The sequence below is a fragment of the Oryctolagus cuniculus genome, chromosome 7 (assembly GCF_051225735.1).
Source record: "Oryctolagus cuniculus isolate XC-2025 breed Fujian yellow rabbit chromosome 7, ASM5122573v1, whole genome shotgun sequence".
NCBI classification, from domain to species: Eukaryota; Metazoa; Chordata; class Mammalia; order Lagomorpha; family Leporidae; genus Oryctolagus; species Oryctolagus cuniculus.
In genome coordinates, this window is record NC_142873.1 from 37,965,660 (window position 1) to 37,993,165 (window position 27,506).

The 27,506-nt window shown below is 55.5% G+C and overlaps 6 non-coding genes across 6 annotated transcripts; 3 read left to right on the forward strand and 3 right to left on the reverse strand.

Annotated features, from left to right (window-relative positions):
- Positions 1-7,267: 7,267 nt before the first annotated feature.
- Positions 7,268-7,350, forward strand: TRNAL-CAG (transfer RNA leucine (anticodon CAG)). The gene has a single exon. It is a non-coding gene; the product is annotated as a tRNA-Leu (tRNA).
- Positions 7,351-8,632: 1,282 nt separating this feature from the next.
- TRNAG-GCC (transfer RNA glycine (anticodon GCC)) lies at positions 8,633-8,703 on the forward strand. Its single transcript has one exon. It is a non-coding gene; the product is annotated as a tRNA-Gly (tRNA).
- Positions 8,704-9,461: 758 nt separating this feature from the next.
- TRNAE-UUC (transfer RNA glutamic acid (anticodon UUC)) lies at positions 9,462-9,533 on the reverse strand. The gene has a single exon. It is a non-coding gene; the product is annotated as a tRNA-Glu (tRNA).
- A 1,182-nt stretch (positions 9,534-10,715) lies between these two features.
- TRNAL-CAG (transfer RNA leucine (anticodon CAG)) lies at positions 10,716-10,798 on the forward strand. The gene has a single exon. It is a non-coding gene; the product is annotated as a tRNA-Leu (tRNA).
- A 7,100-nt stretch (positions 10,799-17,898) lies between these two features.
- Positions 17,899-17,969, reverse strand: TRNAG-GCC (transfer RNA glycine (anticodon GCC)). Its single transcript has one exon. It is a non-coding gene; the product is annotated as a tRNA-Gly (tRNA).
- A 4,615-nt stretch (positions 17,970-22,584) lies between these two features.
- TRNAL-CAG (transfer RNA leucine (anticodon CAG)) lies at positions 22,585-22,667 on the reverse strand. The gene has a single exon. It is a non-coding gene; the product is annotated as a tRNA-Leu (tRNA).
- Between the last annotated feature and the right edge of the window lie 4,839 nt (positions 22,668-27,506).

Here is a 27,506-nt window from a genome sequence, read left to right on the forward strand (position 1 = left end):
CAGCAGGTGACAACTGAAGTGCTTGGTTGAGTCCCTGCCACTCGCATAGACAATCTGGATTGAGTTCTGGGCTCCTGGGTTTGGCTTGGCCCTCCCCTGGCTGTTTTAGGCATTTGAGCAGTGGTTCAAGGGATGAGAGATTTCTCAGTCTTTCTGTCTCTCTCCCTCTCTCTAATAAATATTTTTGTGATTCTTTTCTTTAAAAAATTTATAATGCTGAACAGACTTCCAAGCTACCCCTTTCCCTCTCCTGCCCCGTCCTGGGCTGCTACACCCTCTGGGGGAGTCTCCCCATTTAGAACATCACCATAGGAGCGCGTGGAGGACAGGCAGCAGAGCAAAGACTCCGTGTGAGGGGTGGTGGGAGAGCCAGGCGTGCGCAGAGAGAGTAAGAGGAACTGGAGAGGGGCAGCAGGAGGGCCGTCCGGCTGAGTCGTGCAGAGACAGAGGTGGGTGGCGCCAGGGTGCTCCGCCCTGCAAGCGGCAAGGAGGCGTCGGAAGCGACCGCCCTTACCACCGCCGGTGTTGATGAGCGCCTGCTGAGAAGTCAGAGGACTCTGGGCTCCCTCCCTGGGCGTGGAGCGCAAGGTCGTGTTCTGTGACAGGACCCAGTGCAGCATGGAGGCCGGCTCGGAGGAGGAAGCTTTGAGGTCCAGAAAGAAAAGTGACTTCCTCTTTCCAGGAAGAGGCTGCAGGGGGGAGGGACCTGAAGTTTGGTCTTGAAGGGAAGACTGGAAACCAGGTCTGGTTCGCAGCTCTCCTGGGAGCAGAGCGCTGTCGGGAGGCCGCTGCTCCATGCTCTGCCTTTGCTCATCTCCATTTGCTACAAGAGTTGGTTCCTAAGTCTCCCAGCCAATTGAGTTGGCCAAGAGGAAGATTTGGATATGTTGACATTTCTTCCAGTAAATATCAGCTCTGCTTATGACCTTGGAGATTTCGCTAGAGTTGGTGACACATCCTAGCTCTCTAAGGTTTTTGACATGAAGGTCTGTTGGTATTTTAATGCTTGTTCTCTTTGTCTTCCATTGCAGCAGTTTGAACACGACACATTGAGGCAGCGTCTGTGTGTGTGTTTAGTCTCTGTGTGTACCTCTGAATTTCTTGTATGTGTTGTCTGATAAGTTCCATTATTTTTGGGAAACATCTCTTCAGATGTTTTCCTGTCCCATTCTTTCTCTCTTTGGGATGTCAGTAACACATACATGGGGCTAGCATTGTGCCTGGGGAAGCAGCGGAAGATGGCCCAAGTCCTTGGGCCTCTGCACCCACATGGGAGACCCAAATGTGGTTCCAAGCTCCTGGCTTTGGCCTGGCCCAGTAGGGGAATGAGCCAGTAGGTTCAAGATCTCTCTCTCTCTCTCTCTCTCTCTCTCTCTCTCTCTCCCTCCCTCTCTATCACTCAGCCTTTCAAATAAAGAAAATAAATATTTAAAGAAAAACCACATATGATCATCACCAGGATGGCAGGGCCCAAGGAGTTCAGGTACAGGAATTAGGTGAAGGTATCGTTTCTCACGTGACCTGACCTTCTAAAGTGGAAGGGTTGTTTTTTTTTTTTAATATTTTATTTATTTATTTTGAGAGGTAGCGTTACAGAGAGAGAGGTCTTCCATCTGCTGGTTCACTCCCCAAATGGCTGCAATGGCTGGAGGTGGGCTGATCCAAAGCCAGGAGCAAGCAGCTTCTTCCAGGTCTCCCACAGGGGTGCAGGGACCAAAGCACTTGGGCCATCTTCTATAGCAGAGAGCTGGATCAGAAGTGGAGCAGCCAGGACTTGAACTGGTGCCCATATGGGATGCCGGCACTGCAGGCGGCAGCCTCACCCACTAGGCCAGAGTGCCATCCCCCTTCCTCTTTTTTCCAGTGTAGACACAACACTGGGTTAGAGCTGTGGGTGCTGACTGACTCAGTTACTAGTGGACTCCTGTGAGCTCTTTCTCCCTCACTCAGATTTTGGTGCGATTGCCGCCCTCAGTTTCATTTCCCTGCAGTGATTCTAGAAGCATCGGTGATTTTAGCTTGACTTCTGCATTTCTGCTGGGCACAAGGTCACTCCGGCCCACCCTCCTGCCTCCACCATCCCAGGGCTGCTTCTGCCAACACTGGGGGCCACAGGGAAAGTCAGATGCTGAGCAGGGAGGGACACCAGTGATTTTTCTCACTGGAGACATCTACACAAGGCTACTCAGCCAGCAGCCACACCACTTTCATATCTGTGCTGAACAACTCAAACTCAGAAACCAAGAAAGCAAAAGAACTTTCTTTGCCTAGCCCTTGGCTTGTCATTTGATTAAAGGTTGAAAGGACATTCTCCTCTTGGAAAAATTGAAATCTCTGGGGTTGAAATTGTCCCAGGCATTGGGGAAACGAGGTCACCCTGGCTGATCTAGCTGGCAACCTGCTAACAGATTTGGCTTTTTATCTGGGGCTGACTCCAAAGCCCAAAATCTTCATCATGGATTTTTCATCACTTTTGAATTATTCATACTTTATCTATTGAGAGAAATGTACATCTTCTGTCAATATGCTCCTTTCAAAGAATTCTCCTTTCTGATTGTGAGTTTTTAATAGCATGCCCTATGTTTGCAACCATTTTCTTTTAGAAACATCTCACGTAGGCCGGTGTTGTGGCACAGCAGGTTAAGCCGCCACTTGTGATGTTGGGATTCCATATGGGCATTTATTCAAGTCCCACTTGCTCCACATCCGATCCAGTGCCCTGCTAATGCACCAGGGCAAGCAACAGAACATGGCCCAAGTGCTTGGGCCCCTGCACCCACGAAGGAGAAGTGGATGAAGCTCCCGATTCCTGGCTTTGGCCTGGCCCAGCCCTGGCCACTGCAGACATCTGTGGATTGAACGAGCAGATGAACGATCTCTCTCTCTCTCTCTTCTTCTCTTTCTCTATCTCTGACTTTCAAATAAATCTTCCAAAAAAAAAAAAAAAGTCTCCTATTTTGTGCTTCCCCAGCTGTGATTAGAGAGTCTCCTAGCTCTGGTTTGCTGTAGTGTCCCTGGAAATGCCCTACCTGCCTCTGTGTCTCTCCTTTCGTACGCTTGTACCCGGCTTCCAAATGCCTCCATTTGTAGGGGTGGCACCTGAGCCCCCAAAAGTATATAGATGTAGGGTGTGGAGTGTGTGTGTGTGTGTGTGTGTGTGTGTGTAAGATATATATAGAGAGAGAACCGGCCAGGACATCTCAGGGTGAGGCCCATGTATTTCTGGAAGCTCCTCTCGTCCCCTCCCCACCCCTCCCTCTTCCTTCCCCTCCCGAGGATCCGCCGAGCTCCCTGGGGCCCTTGCCCTGGACGTGTGGGCAGAGAAGCGGCCTTCAGCTGAGCAGCCTTCCGTCCTGGGCCTGGCTCCACCCTTGATGTCCCCCAGAGCCCCAGGTGCCTCCAGGTCTGATGCGGGGCCTCTCAGGCTCCTGGAGTGCACTTTCCTCATGCGGCCTGCTCCCCCAGCCCCTCAGCTGATGTCCCCAGATGGCCTCAATGGCCAGAGCTGCACTGACTCGAAGCCAGGAGCCAGGAGCTTCTTCTGGGTCTCCCATGCGGGTGCAGGGGCCCAAGGACTTGGGCCATCTTCTACTGCTTTCCTAGGCCATAGCAGAGAGCTGGATCAGAAGTGGAGCAGCTGGGACTAGAACCGGCGCCCATATGGGATGCTGTCCCCGATGCTACCTTTCTGATGTTGGATCTATACCCCTAACTGCATGCTGAGCTTGTGTCACACACACAACTGAGGGGGCCTCCCTAAAATATGCAGAACTCTTCCTAGAACTCCCCGGATGCTTAATAAGTATGTATAACTGCTCTGAAAGCAAGCATTATAAAACCTGGCACTCCCGGATGTTTAGGGAGCCTGGGAAAATATCTGAATAAAAAATATATAATTTACACAAGAGAAAGCAGGAAAGTAGTAATGTAGAAACAAAGAACATATGGAGACAGGCACCTGGTGAAGCCGTTAAGATACTGCCTGGGGCACCCACATCCCATCAGAGTGCCTGGGTTCAACTCCTAGCTCTGCCTTCCTCATTTCAGTTTCCTGCCAACCTGCCCTGGGAGGCAACAGATAATAGCTCCAGTACTTGGACCACTGCCACTCACCTGGGAGACCTGAGAGAGGTCCAGGCTCCTGGTTTCGGCCTGGTCTCATTCCCGCTTCAAGTGCATTTGGGGAGTGAACCAGCAGATGGATGATCTCTTTCTGTCTGTCTTCATCTGTGTCTCTCTTTCTTCTTTTCAAAAAAAATTTTTTTTAATTTAAAAATATATGGAGCATGGGCCTGACGCTGTAGTGTAGCAGGTAAAGCCACCGCCTGCAATGCTAACATCCCATATGGGTGCCTATTTGAATCTTGACTGCTCTACTTCTGATCCAGCTCCCTGCTAATGCACCTGGGAAAGCAGCAGCAGATGTCCTAAGTGCTTGGGCCCCTGCACTCACATGGGAGATCCAAAAGAAGATCCTGGCTCCTGGCTTTGGCCTGGTTCAACCCTGGCTGTTGCGGCCATTTGTGGAGTGAACCAGCAGATGGAAGACTTCTCTGTCTCTGCCTTTTGCTCTCCTTCTCTCTAACTCTGCCTTTCAAATAAATAAATCTTTAAAAAAATAAATGGAGCAAATAGAAAACAAATAGCCATATATGCCTTATATGATTTAAAACTAATAGTATGGCTACTCATAGTAATTATAAATAGACAGTGCACTGCAGGAGACAGAGACCAGAACTCAAACTGTGTCTCCCACATGAGTAGTAGGGGCCCATGTGCTTAACCATCAAGTACTTGGCTGGTAATGGAGGAGCTAGAACTCAAAACTAGGTAATCCAATATAGGATGGGGTCATCCTAATTATAGCACCAAACACGTACTCCATAAACTTTTCTTTTAACTATTTTTATACAATCTCTTTCAAGTTCCCTCATATACCTAAGAAAAATGGGTGTACACGCCCACCCAAAGAGCATATAACCATATTGTTTTAGCAGTCTTATTTATAATAACTACAAATCGAGGGAATTATCCAAATGTTCCTTTTTAAGAGAATGAATAACCAAACACTGATATATTTATGTAATGGGATTTTCATTGCAATAAAAATATCAGTTGATATCTGCAAATATATGGAGGTGCTTAACCAACATTATGTTGGGCAAAAGAGCTGGACATAAGAGAGAAACATGGTATGCTTTCATTTGTATGAAGATCCAAGAACTGACTGATTGTTATTGATATCAGAAAAGTGGCTACTTCTGGAGGGGCTACAATTGGAAAGAAGCAGCAGAGAGCCATCTAGGATGCTGGAAATGTTGTGTCTTCACTTGAGTGGTGATTGTGCAGGTGTACACAGACACACAAAGTCACCAAGCTTGAGGTTAGTATTAGCACACTTAGAATCTCAAGTGAAAGAAAAACTGAATAAAGTACAAAAAAATCCTTAATAATTAGAAATAGACATATCTTTTCACTCATCAATCCCCCCTCTATGATTTGATTCTCCAGCACATTTTATTCTTCTTTTTTTTTAATTTTAAATATTTTAAAGACAGAGTTACAGAGAAAGGTAGAGACAGAGAGAAAGGTCTTCCATCTGCTGGTTCACTCCCCAGATGGCCACAATGGCCAGAGCTGCGCTGATCCAAAGCCAGGAGCCAGGAGCTTCTTCTGGGTCTCCCACATGGGTGCAGGGGCCCAAGGACTTGGGCCATCTTCTACTGCTTTCCCAGGCCACAGCAGAGAGCTTGATCAGAAGTGGGACTCGAACCAGTGTCCAAATGGGATGCCAGCACTGCAGGTAGCAATGGCTTTACCTGCTACGTCACAGCTCTGGCTCCCCAGTCACTTCTTCCAGGATAAAAAATGAGTTTGTTGTGAATCCTTCCAGGCCGCTCTCCATATAATCAGATTCACATGCACCTACACATCTTTACATTCTCTTTATTTGTGTGCTATTGTTTATGTACCACATGACACATACTATTCTGTAGCAATGACTGAACAGCCCTTGTCTCAACTGTTGAGTAGCAGTTTTCTTTTTTTGTGCAAATTGTCAAACTCTTTACTTAGTATAGAGTTGTTCTGTGTATAAAGGAAATTGAAAATGGATCTTAGTGGAGAACGGGACTGGGAATGTGAATGGGAGAGGGAGGAGGAAGAGGGGTGAGAGTGTGGGTGTGAGGGTGTGTATGGTGGGAAGAATCACTATATTCCTAAAGTTGTATTTATGAAAAGCATGAACTTTGTATTCCTTAAATAAAAGGTTTCTTTAGAGGGAAATGTAGCTATTAGGGGTATGTAATATTTCTGGAAGGGTGGACAAGAAGCAGAGACGGATACGACTATGCAGCAGAGAACAGAAATGTTAAGAATTTTCACCCAACGTTTTGATGTGACTTAGAAATACACAAAGTTTTTGCTCATTGTTTTAAAACGTTAAAAATAAACACCAGGGAAAGAATTAAAAGAGTCCAGCTTGTCAGATGGGGAAAAAGAGACCAGGGCTCATAAGGAAAAGGACAGTCAAATGGGAGAAATAACAACTCAAGAAATAACAACTCCAAAAGAAATAACCCAAGACAGTTTTGCTTTACTCTAGAGGAGTATTTCAGGGTGGGAGCACTCATCGGGCACTAGCAGAACAATGAGGGTGGTAAGGAAACAAGAGGATGGGGAAATAATCATTGTAACTTAACACAGAACCAGTTAGTGCCTTGCGACTCCGGAAGTTAAAAAGACTTCTTCTACCTCCCCGTCAGGGAACCGAACTCCAGTCTCCCACGTGACAGCCGGGAATACTCACCACTATACTAACAAAGATGACAAAACGAAGGCTTTGCACTTAAGTACCTGTCTGAGCCCGACGGCCTGGCCCTACGCTCCACCGCTATCGATTGTCCCAACACCGACGCTCCGGCACAGCTTCCTCTGCGCTGTCGCACGCCACGCAGCCGCTGCACCCAACAGAACATCCTCGCACTCCGCGCAGACCCCGACCCGACCACGCACCCGAACGCTGCCCGAGGGCGTGGCCCAATCACCCCCAGCGCCCTGCCTGATGCATCCCACGTGGGGATCTCACCGATTAAAGGCAGCGCAGGCAGGCAAGCAAGCGAGGCTGCGAGGAGGACCACGAGGCGGCAGGGGCGCGCCCAAGACAGCCCAGGGGCCGCCTCCCGCCCGCCGGGGTACCAGCCGACCAAAGAACACAGGCTATGGCGTGCAGTTCAAGGAAGTGAATGAGAACCTTTAAAGGTCTGTTGTCAGGATGGCCGAGCGGTGTAAGGCGCTGCGTTCAGGTCGCAGTCTCCCCTGGAGGCGTGGGTTCGAATCCCACTCCTGACAAGGCCATCTTTTGGCACGCCCAGCCTTGAAGCCGGCCTGGACCACGCCTGTGGCCCCGCTCCACGCCGGCTCACTCAGCAGCACGTATACGCTCTAACGCACCGACTCCTCCTGCAACCCATCTCTGCAGCCCACCTTTTGGCTTCACCCCATATCCCACTACCACGCTCCAGCACCGCCTCCCCCACCCGCACACGCACTCCTACCCACCGCCACGTCCCGCCCACTTCTCCCCACGACACTTCTCGGGACTTGGGTCTGTATCTTGCTGGCTCCTTGCCTCCTGGCCTCCTCTCACCACCCTCTCCCCCTGCGTTGGACACCGCCACGACTCTCCGCCTCCCAGCCCCCAGAGCTCCCCGACCCTACCCCGCCAAAGCGCCAGCCCCAGAGCGCTGACCCGACGTGCGGCCTGCCCAGAGCCCTCCCAAGCATCACCCACCGGCTCCCGCCCCCCGGCTCGCGGCCAGGCCATAGAGAGCAGCGCACTTCTGCAGCGCCCCACTTCCCAGCCCTCTCGGCGAACCCCTCGCACCCCACCCGTGCGCTCGGAAGGTGGCGGTGCCCGGCCTGCTACACCGCGGTGCCCGGGCTTCTTCCCCCCGGAGCCCTTCGCTGACCTCAAGTTCCCGCCTCGCCGCGGCAGCACAGACGCTGCAGGCGGTGCAGACACCCACAGAGGGCCGGCCGGGTTCTAGGTGTCCGGAATCCGTTGGCGAATGTTTTGTCTCCGCGAGGACCACGTGGGCTTCACATAGCAGCCCCACGCACGAGGGAGCATTGCAGCGCGACCGGAGACGCAGCCGCCACTCTGCCCCAGTGCTCTTCCAACCATGCCGGAGCTCCAGCCTCCCTGGCACAGGGCAGGCAGCAAGACCCCTAGTGCCAGCTGTCGATCAGAGCTCAGAAGCGAGAGCCGCCACAGCTGCGCTCTTCAACATACACACGCAGGAGACCAATTCAGCCACCTGGAAGGACACCCTGGGTAGGGGACGGGGTCCTTAATCGGAACAGTCAAGCCCACTCCGAGTCACCTGCTCCTATCGCCATCGCAGATGGGGGCGCACTCCTAGCCCTGGGCGGCTGGCGAGACGCTGCGTGTACTGAGTCTGTCTCTGTCTCTCTCTCACGTCTTTGCTGCATCCCAGAGTAAATCGAGGCTATCCTGTTTGCACCATCGAGAGGCAGTGTACGCTCAACTGGAAGTGCTTAAGGTAGATTTGGTCAGGGACCAGCGGAGGGTGACCAGCTGTGGCGGCGTTTGTCCAATACTGCCACTAGAGCATGGGTGGTTCAGTGGTAGAATTCTCGCCTGCCACGCGGGAGGCCCGGGTTCGATTCCCGGCCCATGCAGCTGGGTACTAGTTTTGGGGCCAGAGCCAGGGAATGAGACCAGCATCCTCATCCTTTGCTTTTTAGCTTAGAATCCGAACTGCCGTCGCAAGCCTTGCACACTGCCAGAACATCACTTGGCCATTCACATTTGCTTGCTACTTCGCCACCCCACACTCTGTACCCAAGAAATCCAGAACATGTAAGGTCCCTGATTCTCGCAAAATCTGCACAATCACTGCCCAACCTGCCATTCACACCATGCCTTGCAGCAAACCGGCTCTCACCACCAGCGCCTTGAACAACTCCTCCCACCTAATGGCAGGCAAACTGCCACCCACCCTTTTGGGACTCACCCCCTGGGCCCTAGGCTGCTCAGAATGCCATTCGACAAAAGGGACACCTTCCTCCGTCTCTGGCTCCCGAACACTGCACACATAAGCTGTGCACCGGAGTCCGGCCCCTTAGAGTTGCGCCCTAAGCAGATCATCAGCTTTGCCCGGGAAGGACCTTTGTGTGCACAAGGAGACTGAGCTCTGCACTTCACTTTGGCCGAGCAGTTAATAAAATAGAACCGAATGGATCCAGGGACCAGCAGCATAGCAGAGACAGGAAAGAGAAAATGCTACCAATGCCATCATAAATGAGGGCTCGAACAGGGACCTGCTTCCTTCCCCTTTGCAGAGGGCCCATAGTGAAATGCCAGTGTGTACTGCTCCATCTCCTGAGACCTGTCCTCATCTCCGATGTTGGGTCGTTTGCAAAGGAAGAAAACTTTCTTCCCTGACCGGGAATCGAACCCGGGCCGCGGCGGTGAAAGCGCCGAATCCTAGCCACTAGACCACCAGGGAGATACTGCTAGGTGCCTTGTTATATGCCTCCTGCAGCCAGCATGTGTGGTACCACGTGCTGGGCAGACTCATAAGAAAACGGAAAGGTCTGGTCCTGCCATCCAAAACAACCGAACTGGCTGCGTTGGCCGGGAATCGAACCCGGGTCAACTGCTTGGAAGGCAGCTATGCTCACCACTATACCACCAACGCCCCGCAGGCGCCATCTTGTCACACTGAAGGTATTTTGGAGTTTCCAGAGGTGTTCAGCCACCCGAAGCCTTGCGTCACCGACCCGGGGAGACACTGAAGACCTTCTTTGCGCTGCATTCACCACCTCCAGCAGGGGGCCAGGGCCCCCAGGGCTCTCCGTCCACCCTCGCGCCCGCCTCTGGAGACCCTCTCACTGTCTTGCTGCTCCTGGGCTTTACGCTTCCGACACAGCGCGCCCCCTAGGCATGCATCCTCACTCACCTGCCCAGCGAGGTGACAGCCGGCACCCACAGGGTCCTTCACTCACCCGCCTCCCACCGGTCCCGGGCCCTGGCGGTCGCACGGAGGCCATACCCACACCCACATGGGGACGCGGCCAATCAGGCACCGTGGGGGCGACAAAGCCCCCAGAGACAAAGAGGACTGGTGGCATCCCGGCAGGCCCGGCGGTCCCTGGTCGTTTGTGTCTGGGTCCAAGATTCTGAGGCAGTGCGGCGGGCAGCCAAAATGTACCTCTGCCTCCGCACGCCCCCGTCGAACCCTCATGACAGGAGGAGCTATCACAGTACTATCCAGGACGGTGGCGGCCAGCCTTGGAACGCCTGGACCCCTCTGCGCCTGCTGCTGCCCGGCCCTGACTTCTACCGATACCTGCCGGCCGGTGTCAGTTGCTTCTGTCGCTGCCCGCGACCCCCAACAGAGCACCCTCCCACCTTACCTGGACCCCATCCCGGGCCGGTACCGCGCTCCGACAGCCTCCCGGTGGAGTGGAAGCAACCACTCCAAGCTCCCGGCCTGGTTCCTCCCAAGCAGGAATCGCAAGCCATCGAGGAGGCTGCGTTGGCTACGCTCTGAAGAGGCGCAAGGGGAACCAGCTACAACTGCCAGGCGCCCACCGGCTGAATCCAGGCCGGGGACATGGGCACGCTGCAGGACATGGCTTCAGCACGGAATCCCAGTTAGACGAACGACAACATTTTCAGGCCTGTTGTCAGGATGGCCGAGCGGTCTAAGGCGCTGCGTTCAGGTCGCAGTCTCCCCTGGAGGCGTGGGTTCGAATCCCACTCCTGACAAGATCCTTCTTTGACACAAGATACCCCAGGCGCACACACGCACCTCCGACCTCACCCCAAACAGCTGTGAGAAGCAATTGTACTTAAAACCCCAGTGCCACAGGGTCCTTTGAGTTTTTTCCTCTCTTAGAAGCCCTCTGGCTGGAGCATGGGCCCCTCTGGCTGGTGGTCTTTGACTCTAATATATCTTGCTTTTTAAATCTCTGCTCATCCGCTTGGAAATTCTTCCATGTCAAAGAACCGAGGTAATAATAATTTCTCCACCACCGTTTCCCCGTAACACTGCCACTTTTCAGGACTTCGCTCTGCATCTTCCTCCTAGGCTCATTTTCTCCTCCTCATTCACAAGGCAGTGGGACCCTCCGCCCCCATGCTCCCATCCACATCTCTCCCCCACCCCTAAAGCTGTATCCTAACAGCCTTGACTGTTAGGTATAAAATCAGACATTGGCTTATGTATGTGAAAGGGACAAATGCCAAAAAAAAAAAAAAATTAAAAACAAAAGGAACTTGGTGCGCTTGGATGAGGGAAGAAGCAGCTGGAGGCGTGTCTGGGAGGCGGCTGCACATCAAAAGCCCAAGTCCAATAAACAACCTTGTTAGGTGGGTCCCAGCTTTGGGGATGTGGGCAACTTCCGGGACTCTTTCCCTGCCCTTCACCGCTGTTAGGAGCAGAAACACTGTGCTGATACAGCCCGGGGAGGAATTCCATGCCCGCTCAACAATAGCCTAGAAGAGGGAGCCAGGAGGAGAAACGGTGGACTCATCGCTATAAAAACTCTCGTGTAAATCAGACTCGGCTCTCGTTTCTGCACTGAGATGCCGCGCTGGCCCGTCAGCTGTATTCTCTTCATTGACTTTCGACGCCATGCTTACTGCTACTCTGTCTTGCGCCTGAAAAGCTTTCCCTGTGCCATCACCAGGACCTCCGAACGTCCTCCCCAGCGGCTCCCTTACGCAGAACAGCCAGCCGCTCTGAGAGCAAGCCGCTCCGGCAAACCGCGAGTCCCTATGCGACGTCCCCGTCCTGTCGTCTTGGGAGTTCGCGGTTCCAAACTGCTATGCCGCGGGGCCAGGGCTTCTTCACCTTGGGAACCCTTCGCTGACCACAGGCTCCCGCCTCTCCGACCACAAGCACAGACGCTTCTGGGGACGGAGATGCCATGAGCAGGCAGCGACTGCGCTGGGCAGTGGTCGACGTAGCCCTGGGTGCCGGTCACCCACCGGCCGAGGTTTCCTCTCCGCAGGTACACACCTCATCCGCACACACAGTCTCCGCGGGCGAGCGCGCGCGCGCGCGCACACACACACACACACACACACTCCGAACAACACACCGCATCCGCATGAGCCAGAGCTGCCTGGGCAGTCCCCACCGAGCAACGCAGCGCGGCCAGGGAGCTAGCCGACCCCCACCTCCCCACCGCGCGCTCCTCCCCACCGCGTCTCCTCCCAGCTCGCCCAGAGCAGGCAGCGAGAACCCTGGTTCCAGTCGGAGGGCTGAAGCGAGTCCCCTTAGTTGAGCTCTTCTGCTAATCCACAGCTGGGATCTGCTCCCACTCGGAACAGGGGCAGCCAAGCCCATCAGCCCGTAAGGGCACTTTGGCATTATAAGGAAGAGGGCGCAGAACAGATAGGAGACAGGATCTGAACTCACAGCCAAAATGAATTTATTCAAGAAAAATAGATTCCCAGAGATGCCAACTGCCAGGGTGCACACAGACCGAACACGTGGCAGAGGGCTCAGCCCCCCCCCCCCCCAGCTGCCTGGGCCTTATATATCTTAAGGTGGGCTAAGAGGGTGGGGCGCGGTTGGGGGAGGGCAGTAGTCGGATATGAGTTTCTTCATACAGGTTTGGGGGGCTTACAAACCTAGAAAAAGCATGCAGAGGGTGGGTGGGAGAAGGTACAGGGTGTGAGGCTGAACCGGTCTCGAAGAATGCAGGGGTGACACAGTGCATTAGAGAATTTAATTTATTTTCAGGCCAGGCTCTAAGATGGCTGAGGCTTATATGCTTGTGCCACCAGGTGTGGGGCCCGGGGTCTCTGAGGGGAACAGCAGTGGCAGTCAGCGCTGGACTCCCACATTCATCTGCCCTTCCTGGGTCTGGGTCTGACTCCGCTCCTGGCTTCCTCTGACATTGAACTTAGTCTCTTGGCCCTGGGCGGCCCAGAATGGGCAGAAGATTCCTTGTCTGTTTGACTCTTTGGAGCAATTTCATAGTCCCTCCGCACCCCACCCCCACACACACAGTAGTGTGGCTGTCGGAAAGCTAGTGTTTTCTCAGGCACATTTGTACCTTCTTGTCTTGACCTGAAAGGGCAGTAAGTGCCCATTAATCCCCTGCTTCAGCTGCAGATGTGTCTTTTGACACATAATTTAAATGTTGAAAATTGTTATTTTCTTTTCAGACTAGTTACCAAAAGCATTGGTGCCTGGGGATGGGGTAGTGGTGGTGGGAGTGGGGGCATATACCTAAGGTGCCTGTGTCTGGCCAGGGTAGACGGTGGGTTGTGTTCCCAGGGCAGGCATGGGAAAGAGGGGTTTGTAGCTGGGTGAAAGACTCCCAGATTGCAAGTCAGCAGTCATTCTTGGTCAGAAAAGCACAGCTGAGGCATAGGTGGCTGGGAAAAGAGAGAGGCAGCTGAGGGGTAGTGGAGGAAAGAAGGCAGAGATGGGGAAAGAGGGGTCTGGGCGAAGTTGGAAAGTCTCTCTCTCTCTCTCTCTCTCTCTCTCTCTCTCTCTTTCTTCCCCTCCCTCATGAATAAGAACATAATATTTTTTTTAAAAAAAAGAAGGGACCAACACTGTGGCGTAGCATGTAAAGCCACCATCTGCGCTGCCTGCATCCCATATAGGTGCCGGTTCAAGTCCCAGCTGGCTGCTCCACTTCCAATCCAGCTCTCTGCTATGGCCTGGGAAAGCAGTAGAAGATGGCCCAAGTCCTTGGGCCCCTGCAATTGCGTGGGAGACCTGGAGGAAGCTCCTGGCTCCTGGATTCAGAGCAGCGCAGCTTCGGCCGTTGCATCCAACTGGGGAGTGAACCAGCGGGTGGAAAACTGCTCTCTCTCTGCCTCTCCTTCTCTCTCTTTGTGTAACTCTGACTTTCAAATAAATAAACAAATCTTTAAAAAGAAGAAAATAGGGGTGGGGAGTCGTCTTTTGGCCTAGTCTTTGTCCCATCAGAGGGTTCAGTTCTGATCTCTGTCTCCTGACTCCAGCTTCCGGGCAATATGGACCCAGGGGACAGCAGTGATGGCTCAAATAGTTGAGGCAATGCTGCCCACATGGGAGACTTGGACTGAGTTCCCAGCTTTCGGCTCTTGGTCCCAGCCCAGCCCCAGTCCCAACCCTTGTGAGCATTTGAAGAGTGAAACAGCAGATGTTTCTCTCTCTCTCTCTCCCTCCCTCCCTCCCTCCTCCCCTTAAATTAAAAAAAAAAATAAGAAAAGAAAGTGGTGATGACAAATATGGCTACACTTTCAAAAACCACAAAGTAATGACAAAAGGTAAGTGAATGTATGAGGACCAGGGACCTCTGAGATTAAAATAGTCTAATCACCCAAGGTAATATGTGATTCCAAATCAGAAAGAGAGAAGTTACCTCCCAGACTATAGTCAAAAGTTGTATCCTGGGGTGAACCTGCTGTAACCGGGTAACCTTGACTAGCTCTGGTCATCCAAATAAAAAATCTTTGGATGTCACCTGTCAACTGGGACCCCCTAATACAACTAACCAATTTCACTTCTAATTTTTGTAAAAACATGCATTTATTTATTTGAAAGGCAGAGTTATAGAGAGACAAAGCCAGAGGCAGAGAGAGGTCTTCCTTCTGCTGGTTCACTCCCCAGATGGCCACAACAGCCAGTGTTCCACCAATCCAAAGCCAGGAGCCAGGAGCTTCTTCCCAGTCTCCCATGTGGGTACAGGGGCCCAAGGACTTGTGCCATCTTCTACTGCTTTCCTAGGCCGCAGAAGAGAGCTGGATCAGAAGTGGAGCAGCCAGGACTTGAATCAGCCTCCCTGATTTTTATAATGTGGCTGTCAGCAGATATGTCCTGACTTTTGTGGATATGATAACCATGTAGGAATGTTGCTGTTTTAGCATCATGAACAGGCTACTGTGAATTCTGATAACTCTGATCCTCTTGAGTGTGTGCTAAATAAATATATTTGCTTAACCCCCCCCCTTCTTTAATGCTTTGGTCTCTAAACCTTTGCTAATTTGAGGAGAAAGAGGACTTAATGCAGCACATTTCACTCACTGGTGTTCGGGGGACAGTCTAGTGGACAATGGAAGGATCAGTCACCTGAACATTCTAGGAGTTTGATCTAAAGAAAATGAAAGTGCCTTAAAAGTGGGCTCAGGGGGCCGGCACTGTGGCTGCCTTTCCAATAAATAAATAAATATTTTTTATAAAGTGGGCTCAGAATTAATGTCCCTCTAACCTTTCTTGCCCCTCTCTCACCAAGAGCAGGGAGAAGTCTCTCTGGAATTCCCCCTATCTGTAATAAGACCAGACTGCTAAAGGGAACCCAGGTGCCTTCCATCACTGCCCTGAAACCCCATTGTCTCAGAAACAAGGACTGAAGAGTGTAACTGCACCTAGGCGGATGTCCATCACAAGATAATGTCGGTCTCTTGGGTTCATTCATATCCCAAATAGGGGTCTCCAGACCTTTCCTTCCCCTGCTAATGATTCACAAGCCTTCAAAATTGCATTCCCTATCCTCCCCCTCCTCTAAGGAACAGATCCATGTAAGTCTTGGAATCATGTTAAGCAGGTGAGGAATCACACTCCAGCAAATTTCCCCTTTAGCATGCTGATCAATGCATATGCCTTTTTCTCATTTAATTGTCAACTGAAATAATCAGAGTCTGATTGGGAAATCAAAGTTAAAGTTTATTCAGTTAGTCAAACTGAGGATTTAAACACCCAACGATCAGTCAGTTGTCTGAACTGGCTGTCCCATGAGCCTGAGTTTGATTATAAATGGGTAGGCAGGCAACTAGTGATGGCGAGAAGTGGACTGCCAACACCCAAGCGGCACATGTCTTCCATGCTGAACATGGCTGAAGACTTGGTACACCCACTCTCCATCAGCAGCTAAGCCTCACTTCCCATCATGCACCAGATGCCATGACACCTTCCCAGAGATCACCCTCTGTGCTGCAGACCCATGCCAAACCCTGCCTCCTTTGAATATTCTATCAGACTCTGCCCCGAACACCAGCCTTTACCCTAAAAAGAATGTTTCCAGCCTGGGGCAGGGGGATTCTGCCTCATGAATTTGCCCACACTCACATGAGCGTGTTCCTATCCCTTTACATTTTGATAAATCCTGCTTTTCTGCTCACCTCTATCTGTGTCTCCCAGTTGCACTTCTATATTTGGAAGACAGAAGCTGGACTAAATCTAGTCAGGGGTTGCTCTGAGCTCAGCTGGGGTTCCCAAGCCCCACAGATGGTTACAAGTGTCTTACTTTTCTTACAGGTGGTGCCTGGCAAGGCTGTTCTTGACAGAAGGTGCTGGTGGTGTAGTGGTGAGACTAGCTTCCTTCCAAGCAGTTGACCCGGGTTCGACTCTTAGCCAACACAATGGCCAATGTTCTGCAGAAGAACAGAGCATGGAGGCCAGGCACTTCATGGCTGCGTGCCTGTGAGTGTGCGAGGCAGGCACACACGCAGTGTTCTGACGTCACCACCTCCAGGAGCACAGCCATGGGGCACCCAGGAAAGCAAGGCCAGGGCAAAGTACCACTTGGTTTGCCCTGGCAGCACCACAGGCCAGGCTTTTGGCCCAGGGGAGTGCCAAGTGCTTGGCGCAGAGGCACTGGCTGTAGCAGGCACACAGCCCAGTGCTCCCTGGTGGTCTAGTGGTTAGGATTCAGCTGCCATGGCCAGGTTTGAATCCAGTCAGGGAAGCCCTTCTTCCTCTTCCCCTACCAACCTGCAAGCCACAGCTGACTTAAATGGCTCACTTGTGCAACCCCCGACAGTGCCGCTGCCGGTCCTACACCCAACCCAAGCCTTGCGTACCTGTCTCTGCCTCCACCATCTCGTTCTTTCCCCTCAACCCCTGCTTGCCACCTTGGACCTTCAGCTTCTCCCTACTTCTGGGCTCCCACTCCCATTCCTTTGTCCACAGTGCTCCAGGCAGCCTTTCTCCATCCATGGCTGAAGGCAGCAGATGTACCCCCAACCCCAGTGAGGCCCGGTGCACATAGACACTCCCACAAACACGGTACCATGTATACACAACATAACACAGTTGTGACAGCTGGCCACACGGCACACACATGCGCACACACACTCGGGTGGCTCTCAGCAGACATAGCACTCTCCTAACCCCACCCAAGGAACACACGCCCTAACACGGCCACAAGCCTTCTCAGGCTCCTTGCCCTAGGCCCCACTTGTCTGAGCAGCCAGTGGCCTGAGACTACGTCACAGCAGAGTTGAAGGCACCATCTCAGGGTCCTGCTCTCAGTGGGGCAGATGAACATTGTCAGGCTTGGATCACTGGTCGCTGCAGTGCTGAGTGCCAGAGATGGAGACAGGTGTCCGAACTGGGAGCTGGCAGCCCAAGCAGCCTAAGGCCCAAGCCATAAGCCAAAAAGGGGGACAGAATTTGTCCACCTGCTGGAAGGCAGGAAGAGGAGGCCAGGGTGCTGGAGGCCGTGGGTTCCATGGGCCAGTTGTGCTGTGGAGGTGCAGGTGCATAATTCAGGACATCAGGGCACCTGAGCCTTGGCACTCATTGTGAGAGCAGGGTGTGAGAAGGCGAGCTGGCAGGGTGTTTCGGGGCAGCAGGAAGAGGTAGGGTGGCCAGCAGAGGAGAGAGGTCGGAAGTGCAGTACATGTGACTGGAGTGGTGGCAGGAGAGACAGAGGATAGGAAGGAGGAAGACTGAACAGGGAAGGCATCAGAGGGATGATGCAGGGGGCTCAAGGAAAGAGTTGCTCCAGGAGAGCGGGGCTCAGGGGCCGGGGGGCTTGGAAGCACATGGCCAATGGTGGGTGCAAGCCTGGACGGTGAAGAGGCACAGGCAAGTGCCACATAATGCGTGTGGCAGAAAAGCAAAAAGGCATTGAAGCTGCATGGGCCGGGAATCGAACCCGGGCCTCCCGCGTGGCAGGCGAGAATTCTACCACTGAACCACCCATGCACCGTCAGTGGGCAATGCCAGGAGCCACCACAGGCCCAGAGCCTGATCACCACTAGCTGCTCTATTGCAATTTACAGCTGCTTTGGGTGAAGCAGGGTGCTCATGAGCAGGTAGGAGAGGCTCCATGGGCCTCTAGGCCCCAGGATACATGGCAAGCAGTATACAGAATTGGGGGATGGCTGGCAGGAGTGGGGTGGGGGGGGTTGGGGTTGGATGGCTGGAGGTGGGGTCTTGGAGGAAGGGGGAGTGAGAGAGAGACAAGCAGACAGAGAAAGAGAGAGAAGCACAGAGCTTCAGCTCCTGCTGGGTTGTTGTCTGCATCCCAGGGCACGGGGAAGGAGGGGCGCTGGAGCCCAGAGAGAGCCAGGATGCAGCCGGCCAGACCCGGCCCTCTGCCCAGGTCCCCGTCAGAGCAGGTGACTCGGGGCGGTCCCCGTGGTGGTGGGCTCGGGTGTGAGCCACGGCTGCAACAGGAGCACCGGCTGAAGGCGGGTGTGTGGCCGGCCGCCACGCTGGGTGGGGCGGGCCTGCCCATGGAGCCCCCCGCCCCGCCCCTGGGGAGGCGGTGGGTCGTGGAGGAGAGCCAACGTGTGCAGCTGGGTGACCGCAGGGCGCCTGGGCCTTCGGCCGGCCACCAACCACTGCCCCAGGTGGTTTTCCCGACTCGTGGCCTCTGTGCCTCCTGAGGCAGCTGTGCTGAGGCCGAGAGAGGCGGGAGCACGGGGTCAGCCAAGGGCTCCGAGGAGCAGGATCCCGGGCAGCGCGCTGTCCCGAGCAGGCAGACAGGCTGGCAGGCGGGAGGCGGGAGGCGGGAGGCGGGAGGCGGGAGTGCGCGGCGAGGGCGAGGAGGTGGGACGCGGCCCAAGTGCGCTGCTGGCTGCAGACAGGTGTTTAGGGGACGCTCGGGAGGACTCTGGGCGGGCCGCCCGTCGGTTCAGCGCTCTGGGGCTGGCAGGTGGCGGGGAGAGGTGGAGGAGATCTGGGGACTGGGGCTGGGAGGCGGAGGGTCGCGATGGTGTGGAACGTAGCGGGGAGGTTGGAGAAGAGCGGAGGTTCCTGGAAGGGGCGGAGCCAGATGCCTGAAGGTGGTGTCTTGGGGAGAGGTGGGCCGGGTACGTCGGTGGGCTGGAGTGCGTGTGCGCTCCTGGCACCGATAAGAAGGTAGGAGGCGGTGCTGGCGCGCGTTAGCGGGCTGTCGGCAGCAGAGATGGGTTGCGAGAGGAGTTGGTGCGTTAGAGCGCACACGTGTTGGAGGGGCCTGGACTTTGACGAATAGCGGGTAGGTGCGTCTTCGCGACAGGCATGGTCCAGGCTGGCTGCGACACTGGGCGTGCATGCTGGAGCAGCCCAAAGGATGTGCTTGTCAGGAGAAGGATTCGAACCAACGCCTCCAGGGGAGACTGCGACCTGAACTCAGCGCCTCAAATAACTGGGCCTTCCAGACGGCGGGCCTAGGTGTGTGGCAGGTCACCTGCTGGAACGATTCGCCAAGGACTGAGGCCTAAGTCGGACGCTCTGCCTAGTCTGGGCGCTGAGGTGACAGAGCACATGCCACAGGGCGCGCTGTTCCCCGGGGAGTCTCAGCCAATGCAACCGCCTTGCTGCCCAGGTGTGGAGGCCGCGCAGGGCACCTGGCAGCACCTGGGGGCGGTTCCCAGCCGCAACTCTCTGGGTCGCTGTGGTCCAGCAGTCCACTCCCCCAACACCCCACCACTTCCTACTCCCCACAGTCCACCCAGTCGTCGTGGTCCTCCTCACTTGCCAAGTTTTCCTTCTTGTTTGCTTCCTCACAATGCTTCCCTCTCCATCTCCCCGTTTCCTCCATCTCCCCCCCCTTCCCCACTCCTCCTGTTCCTCCTCGTGCCTGCCTTCATGGGGTACTTCGGGTAGTTGGTTCCATGCGCCTGGAAGCGGATTATTTTTTGGTCACGGGTTGGGAATCCGTGTGGGGTTGACAGCGCTGCGTTGTGTGGACTGGATGTGTTGCATGGGCATCGAGCAAAGAGGCTGGCGATGGTTGGCGGTTGGGATAGGGGCCGGTGTGTTGCAGTGGAGGGGAGGGGCTGAGCATGGGCATGCGGAGAGGGCCGAAGACTGAAAGTCACTGTCTTGTTACTGTAGTGGTGAGTATCCCTGCATGTTACGCAGCAGACTGGCGTCTACTTCCCCATTGGGGAAGCAACCCTCCCTTTTTGAATGCTACCCTCATGGCCCCAGTCTCCAACCTAGATGCAAGGCACCAGGATGCGCCTGGTCTGGGAGCGCCCGGCAGGGAAGTTTGGCTCTCCTACCATCTCTATGGTCATCCGGCCCCAAGTGTGTGCAGGCAAGGCCTTGGTGAGACGCCCAGGGCCGGGGTCGGGTGGTGGTAGGATGAGTGTGGGAGCAAGCCTGTGGGTGTGGACTGTCGTCAGGCAGCCGGTTCCCTTGTGCACAAGGCCTTTGTCCTCAATGAGCATGTCAGGGCCACACTCTTTCAAGAGGGTGAGGCCCAGGTGCAATGAGACACTGAGGGTCAGCTGAGGCCGGCGTGTGTACAGATCGAGAGTCGGCTGGCGTGTGGATGTGTGAGGGCGCAAGAGGATCAGGCAGGCGTGCTGGGCTTGGCAGGCTGGGAGTCAGGCATCCTCCAAGGAGCAGTGGGAATGTGCAGCTGGGCTCACCATCATGACACAGCTGTGCGGGGCGGCGGGGCGCTGCGGGCAAGCCGGGCGGCGCGTGGCCAGGCCGGCCTCGGCGGGAGGCGTTGGTGGTATAGTGGTGAGCATAGCTGCCTTCCAAGCAGTTGACCCGGGTTCGATTCCCGGCCAACGCAGCGCGCCCACCTTTTGGCAGAGGCGGTGGTCGTGGCGCGCGCCCGGCCGCCCAGGTGAGGCGGACTTGGCTGAGCGCGGCGGGGCAGGGCGTGCGCGGGGGCCAGGAGACGGAGGCGCGCCGTGTGTTTTTGAGGTCACGGTGGATGGCGGTCGGGGGCCCGTCGGCCGGCCCGGGCAGGACAGTTGGGGGTTGGCCGTGGAAGCAGCGCGGCAGGCCAGGCGCTGCTGCTGCTGCTGCTGCTGCTGCTGCTGCTGCCCATTGGCACCCAGGCGCCGGCTGCAGCAGGCAGAGGCCCAGGCCAGATGCGCAGCCCGACGCTCCCTGGTGGTCTAGTGGTTAGGATTCGGCGCTCTCACCGCCGCGGCCCGGGTTCGATTCCCGGTCAGGGAAGCTTTTCTTCCTGCGCACGCGCACACAGGCCAGCCCGCCGCTCTGCCTCCCGCAGCACGGCCCAATCACTTTTGCGCAAGCGCGCCAACTGTTAGTGCAACACTGCAACACCCACTGCGCCCGTGCCCTGTCCGTGCCAGCCCAAGCCCTGCACCTCTGTCTCTGCTTACGCCATCACGTGTTTTTCGCCAGCTGCACTACTTGAGAACCTTCGGCCACTCCCTAAGTCCAGGCTTCTAACTGTCCCCCTGCTCCCGCGACTCCCCTACCAAGTCCAAAGTGCCCCTGCCAGCCTTTCTGTGACACTCCTGGGCAGCCGGAACACCCCCAACCCAGATGTGGGCACACGCGCACAAACACACATCCACGCGCACACCCAGGACCCCACAATCCCGGAACAGCTGGTGCCTGCACGCACTCAGGCTCCTGTCCTCACTCACTAGATCACTGCCGCTGGCACCAAGCGCAGGAGCGCATGTGCTTCTGGATGCACGCACATACACACACACACACACACACACACACCCCGGTGGCTCTCAGCAGACCTAGCACTCCTAACCCCACCCAAGGCAAACACGCCCCAGCACGGCAAGATGCCTTCTCGGGCTCCCTGCCCTCGTCCTTCTCCACCTGCCTGGGAGTGGCCCGGGCTTCCTTCGCAGCAGCAGTGCCTGTGCTAGGCAAGCCGACACACACTGTCCTGGGACACACACACACACACACAGACACACACACACACACAGACACAGAGAGCACGCCTTCTCTCCCTGCCCGTTGGGCCAGGTGCCAGGTGCCACGTGCCATGGCCTCCGTGGGCCTGAGAGTCACCAAGCAGCCCAGGGTGCAGTTGCTTTGTTTTTCCCACCATGAGCCGATCCAGGCTCCCAGGTCGGCTTGGGGCTTGAACACGTGGGAGCTGTCCCAGTGGGGCCCTGCACTTGGCACCCCTCCCCACCTCCACCCCCTAGAATATGGATGTGTGACCACCAGGCTGGAGAGCGCCCACAAGCTGAGCACTGGGCACTGTGGGCGGCCGGCCAGGAGATAAGGGAGCCTGATCCGGGATGAGGTGGGAGAGGGCTTGGGGACACTCCCGAGAGCCAAGATGACAGCCAGCCAGTGTGTGGGGACAATGTCGAGGAGAGGGAGTGGCATACGCTGGTGTTTCACTGTGAGAGTGGGGAGAGGTGGGTGGGGTGTGCCGGTGGGCGGGCGTGAGTGTGTGCTCAGGGCAGCGGTGAAGGGCGGAAGTCGCTGATGGCCAGTTGGAGCGGGGGTCCCTGTGGCGAGTCCCACGTGTGGGCCGGCAAGGCGGGGTCTCGCTCGCGACGGCTGGAGAGGCGGAGCGGCGAGCGGCGTGTTGCACGACGGGCGCGAGGCTGGCCCGGGCGTGCCAAAAAGGCGTGCTTGTCAGGAGTGGGATTCGAACCCACGCCTCCAGGGGAGACTGCGACCTGAACGCAGCGCCTTAGACCGCTCGGCCATCCTGACGGCGGGCCGGGTGGCGCGGCCGTTCCCTTGGCTGGGGGAGCGCGCCAGGGACTGCGGCCTTGGTCCGTCGCGCTGCCTGGGCCCTGGGCTGCGGGGCCAGGGCGCAGGCCGCCGGGCGCGCGGGGCGCGCGGCTCCCGGGGCAGCTCCGCGCGGTTCCCGGGGCTTGCAGGGCGCCGCTGCCCGGTTCTGGAGGCCGCACGGGGCACCCGGCAGCACCCCGGGACGCATCCCAGACGGGCCGCCCGCTCCTTCCAGTTCGCAGCGCTCCCCCCGCCCCCGTTGTGCCCCGCCCAGCGGGTCGTCGTGGTCTTCCTCCTCCTCCTCCTCCTCCTCTCCCTCTGGGTTTTCCTGGGGGTGCTCTTCCTCCTCTTCCTCGCTGTGCCCCTCCGCTGGCTCTTCTCCCCTCTCCTCTTGCTGCTGCTGCTGCTGCTGCTGCTGCTGCTGCTCTTCCTCATCTTCATCCTCCTCCCTGGCTTCCCCTGGGTCCTCCGGTTGGTTGGCTCTATGCTCCTGGAAGCTAGCATGTTGTGGTCCCGGGCCGGGGAGTCCACGTGGGGCGAAGGCACTAGGTTGCGGGGACCGGGGATTGGGGACTGGGGACGGGTGGCGGTTGGCCCTGGAGCCGGTGTGTGGGCGGTGGAGGGCAGGGGTCGGGTGCGGGCGGGCGGGCGGACGCAGAGGGGTCGAGGGGACCCGAGGGTGGCCGCCGCCGTCCTCGTTAGTATAGTGGTGAGTATCCCCGCCTGTCACGCGGGAGACCGGGGTTCGATTCCCCGACGGGGAGGCAATCCACTGCTTTCTAAGCAGTTGACCTGGGTTCGATTTCCGGCCAACGCGGGAGCCCATCTTTTGGCAGAAGGTCATCGTGGCGCCGTGGTTTGCCTTGGAAGCAGCATGGGCCAGGCGGTGGTCATTGGAACCCAGGCACTGGCTGCAGTACAGGGCACCGGCTGCATAGGCCAGATGTGTGGCCCTATGCTCTTTGACAGTCTAGTGGTTGGAATTCGACTTTCGCCAGGGAGGCCTGGGTTGGATTCCAGTTCTTTGTACTTGCCTGTCACATGATGCTCCCTTCTCCAACAGTGGCTGGGTCCACCTCCCATCCGTCCTACATCCAGTCCAAGCCCTGCACTGCTGCCTCCGTCTGCATCATCACATCCTTTTTGCCTCCCTGTCACCTTGAGGCCTTCAACATTTCCCCTTTTCTGGGCTCCTCAGCTTCTCCTGTCCCACTGTGTTGGTCCTCTCTCCATCCACACTGCAAGGTGCAGCCAACACACCTCCAACCCCACTGAGTCTGGGTGCACACAGGCACGCATACACAAACAGTAGCTCGCACGTGCAGGAAACCACCAGAACACACATCTGTGACAGCCGTGAGACACAGGCCCCAACCCACACCGGCCAGGACATGCATGCAATCAGATACATGTCCTTACCCAGGAACTCACCACCAGTACCAGCGCCACACACACCTGGGGCTGTTTGCAGATGTAGCATCCTCCTACCCTACCCATCACACACCTGCACACACACACACGCACACACACACCAACACATGCATTCTCACACTGCCTGCTCTTAGCCCCAACCCTGTGGCTAGCAACTAGCCTGGGATTCTGTCGTAGCAGCAATGCTATGCCAGGACCAACAACCACTGGTAGACTCCTTCAACTCTGTTCCTGGTAGAGTCTACACCTACAACTTGGAGCACCTGCCTAGGCCTGCGGTCCATGAAGGCCTCATTCCAGGGGGCACATGCTCCAGTTTTCCCACTGCCAGCTGAGCTGAGCCAGGCTCCTAGAGTTCCTGTTGGGGATGCAAAGTGCTCCTGCGCTGTGTCTATGGTTAGATCAGCTTGTGGGTGGTGCCCATGGGAGCAGAGACCCACACTGGACAGTTCCTGCTTCTGACACTGGACACACAGAGATGTGACCATGAGGCTGGAGAGGGCTGGTGAGCTGGAGTACTGGGCAATGCCTGCAGCCAGCCAGAAGATAAGGGAGCCTAAAACGGGATGAGGTGGGGGAGGGGTTGGGGCGATACCCAGCAGCCCAGAAGACCGAATGTGTGGGGAGATGTTGCATGGAGGGGAATGGGGTGCACCCAAATTTTACTACCAAATTTTCAAAAGGGCAAGGAATCAATCTACAAGGTTCCAGGCGCCATTGGATTTGTAGTAGTTTCCTTTTCCTGCATAAGTACATCTCTGTGTGTGTGTGTGTGTGTGTGTGTGTGTCGTTGTTAGTCCCTCGGTCACTCTGGGTCTCCGTCCTAATCCCTGCCTGTTCTGCCAAAGTCAAGTGCAGAGCTCACTCAGTCTCTGTGTGCATGCAAAGGTCCTTCTTGAGCAAAGCTGACCACCCGTTTAAGGCATGGCTGGGGGGCAACAGGTCAGTGGGACACTGAGGGTGCCATCTCAGCCATGGAGCCATGCCCACAGTGGGGTTGAGGGGTGCGGGCTGAGGGAGTTTCACTGGTGGCTGCGCTTGGGGTAGGTGTGCAGTGCGCAAGCCAGGGATGGAGCCGGTATCTGTTGGCTGACATCCCAAGCATCCTAGGGCCCAGGGCATGAGCCCAAAAGGGTACCAGCACCTGTCTACCTGCTGGAAGGCAGAAGGAGGAGTCCAGGACGCTAGGGCCAGTCGTGTCAAGGGGGGCATTGGGGCACCTGTGTGTTGGCAGTAATTGTGAGAGCAGGGTGTGGGGAGGTGAGCCTGTGAGGTGATGTGGTATAGTGGGAAGAGATGGGGTGGCTGGCAGAGCAGTGAGGTTGAAGTGCAAGTGTGTGACTGACGTGGTGACAGATGAGGCTGAGGAAGGAAGGAGGAAGGCGTTGGGCAGGAGGATGGCTGAGCGGGGAAGGTATCAGAGGCATTTTGCGCTGGGCTCCAAGGGTGGAGTTATGCAGATAGGGCAGGAGGAGGGGGCCAGTCAGGCTTTCCAGGAGCGTGGCCAGCAGTGAACCTGTCCTAGTGGCAAGAAGGCACATGCCAGCACCTCCAGGAGCTGGGGGACCAAAAGACAACAAGGAGCTGCATGAGCCAGAAATTGAACTCAGGTCTCCCGTGTGGCAGGCAAAAGTTCTGCTACTGAACCACCCATGGTGGTCATCAGTGCACACAGCCACATACTCGGGCCCTGAGCACCACGCCTGCCATGGACAGCTGCTCCCTGTCCACTTACAGTGCTGGTCCCATAGAGCAGGGAACAGACATGCAAGCAGAAGGAGAAGCTACCATCACTTGCAGGGCCCAGGATCGTTGGCAAGGAATAGGTAGAACTTGGGGGAGGGGTAGTGAAAGAGAAAGAGAAAAAGAAAGAGCTGCAGCTCAATTCACAATAGCTAAGATATGGAATCAACCCAAATGTCCATCAACTGAAGGCTGGATAAAGAAATTATGGGATATGCACACCATGGAATACTACACAGCACTAAAAATAAATAAAATTCTGTCATTTGCAACAAAATGGGTGAAACTGGAAAACATCATATGTAGTGAAATAAGCCAGTCCCAAAAGGACACATACTATATGTTCTCACTGATCTGTGATAACTAATAGAGCACCTAAAAGGTAATCTATAGAAGTGAAATTGACACTTTGAGATGCAATGACTTTGAATAGTCCATGTCTTTTTTCTTTTTTCTATTTCTTTCTTTCTTTTTTTTTTTTTTTTTTTTTTGACAGGCAGAGTTAGACAGTGAGAGAGAGACAGAGAGAAAGGTCTTCCTTCTGTTGGTTCACCCCCCAAATGGCCACCACGGCCGGTGCACTGCACCGATCTGAAGCCAGGAGCCAAATGCTTCCTCCTGGTCTCCCATGCGGGTGCAGGGCCCAAGGACCTGGGCCATCCTCCATTGCCTTCCCAGGCCACAGCAGAGAGCTGGACTGGAAGAGGAGCAACCGGGACAGAACCGGCACCCCAACTGGGACCAGAATCCAGAGTGCTGGTGCCGCAGGTGGAGAATTAGCCCTAGTGAGCCATGGTGCCAGCCGAATAGCCCATGTCTTGACTATTGAGGAACAGGTTTTTTTTTTTCATACTATTTGTTGAACTCTTTACTCTGTATAGTATAGAGTCAATCGTGTATGTATAAAGTTAATTGAAAATAGATTAGAGTAAAAATAAGAATAGGAGAGGGAGGAGGAAGAGGGGTGGAGTGTGGGTGGGAAGAATCACCATGTTCCTAAAGTTGTATTTATGACATGCATGAAGTTTGTATTCCTTAAATAAAAGGTTTCAGAGGTGGGGGAAGATAAGCACAGTTTCCCTACATACTGGACCCTGATACGAATGGGCAGCGAGTGGGCAGCAAAGGTGGGATTTTGTGTGGAGACAGTTGCATTGGAGTGTATGAGTTGCAGGGACCTGAGGTTTGCGGAGTGAGCCAGGGAGAGCATTGGCAAGAGAGTGGTAGGTAGCGCAGCATGGTGATGGACGTGTTCCAGGCCAACTCTGAGACTGGGCTTGAGCACTGGAGTGGGATCAGAACCCACACCTCCAGGGAAGACTATGACCAGAACGCAGCATCTTAGACCGCTCGGCCGGCCATCCACACACCTGGACTCATTCAGCCCCTCGTGTTGTGCCTCGGTGTTGGGGCACCAGTCCTGGGGCGAGCCATTCTCAAGGCATCCCAGCGAGCAGATCTGGCTGGTCGGAGCTTGGACGCCCCCACTACCCAGGTCTGGATTATCAGAGGTGCACTTGACAGCACCTGTGGCCATTCCCAGCCGCACCTCTCCGGTTGCTGTGGCCTGGCAGCCCACTCCCCAATCCCCTACCACCTCCTCCTTGGCACTGTCCTCCAGGTCACCCTCCTCCTGGTCAATCT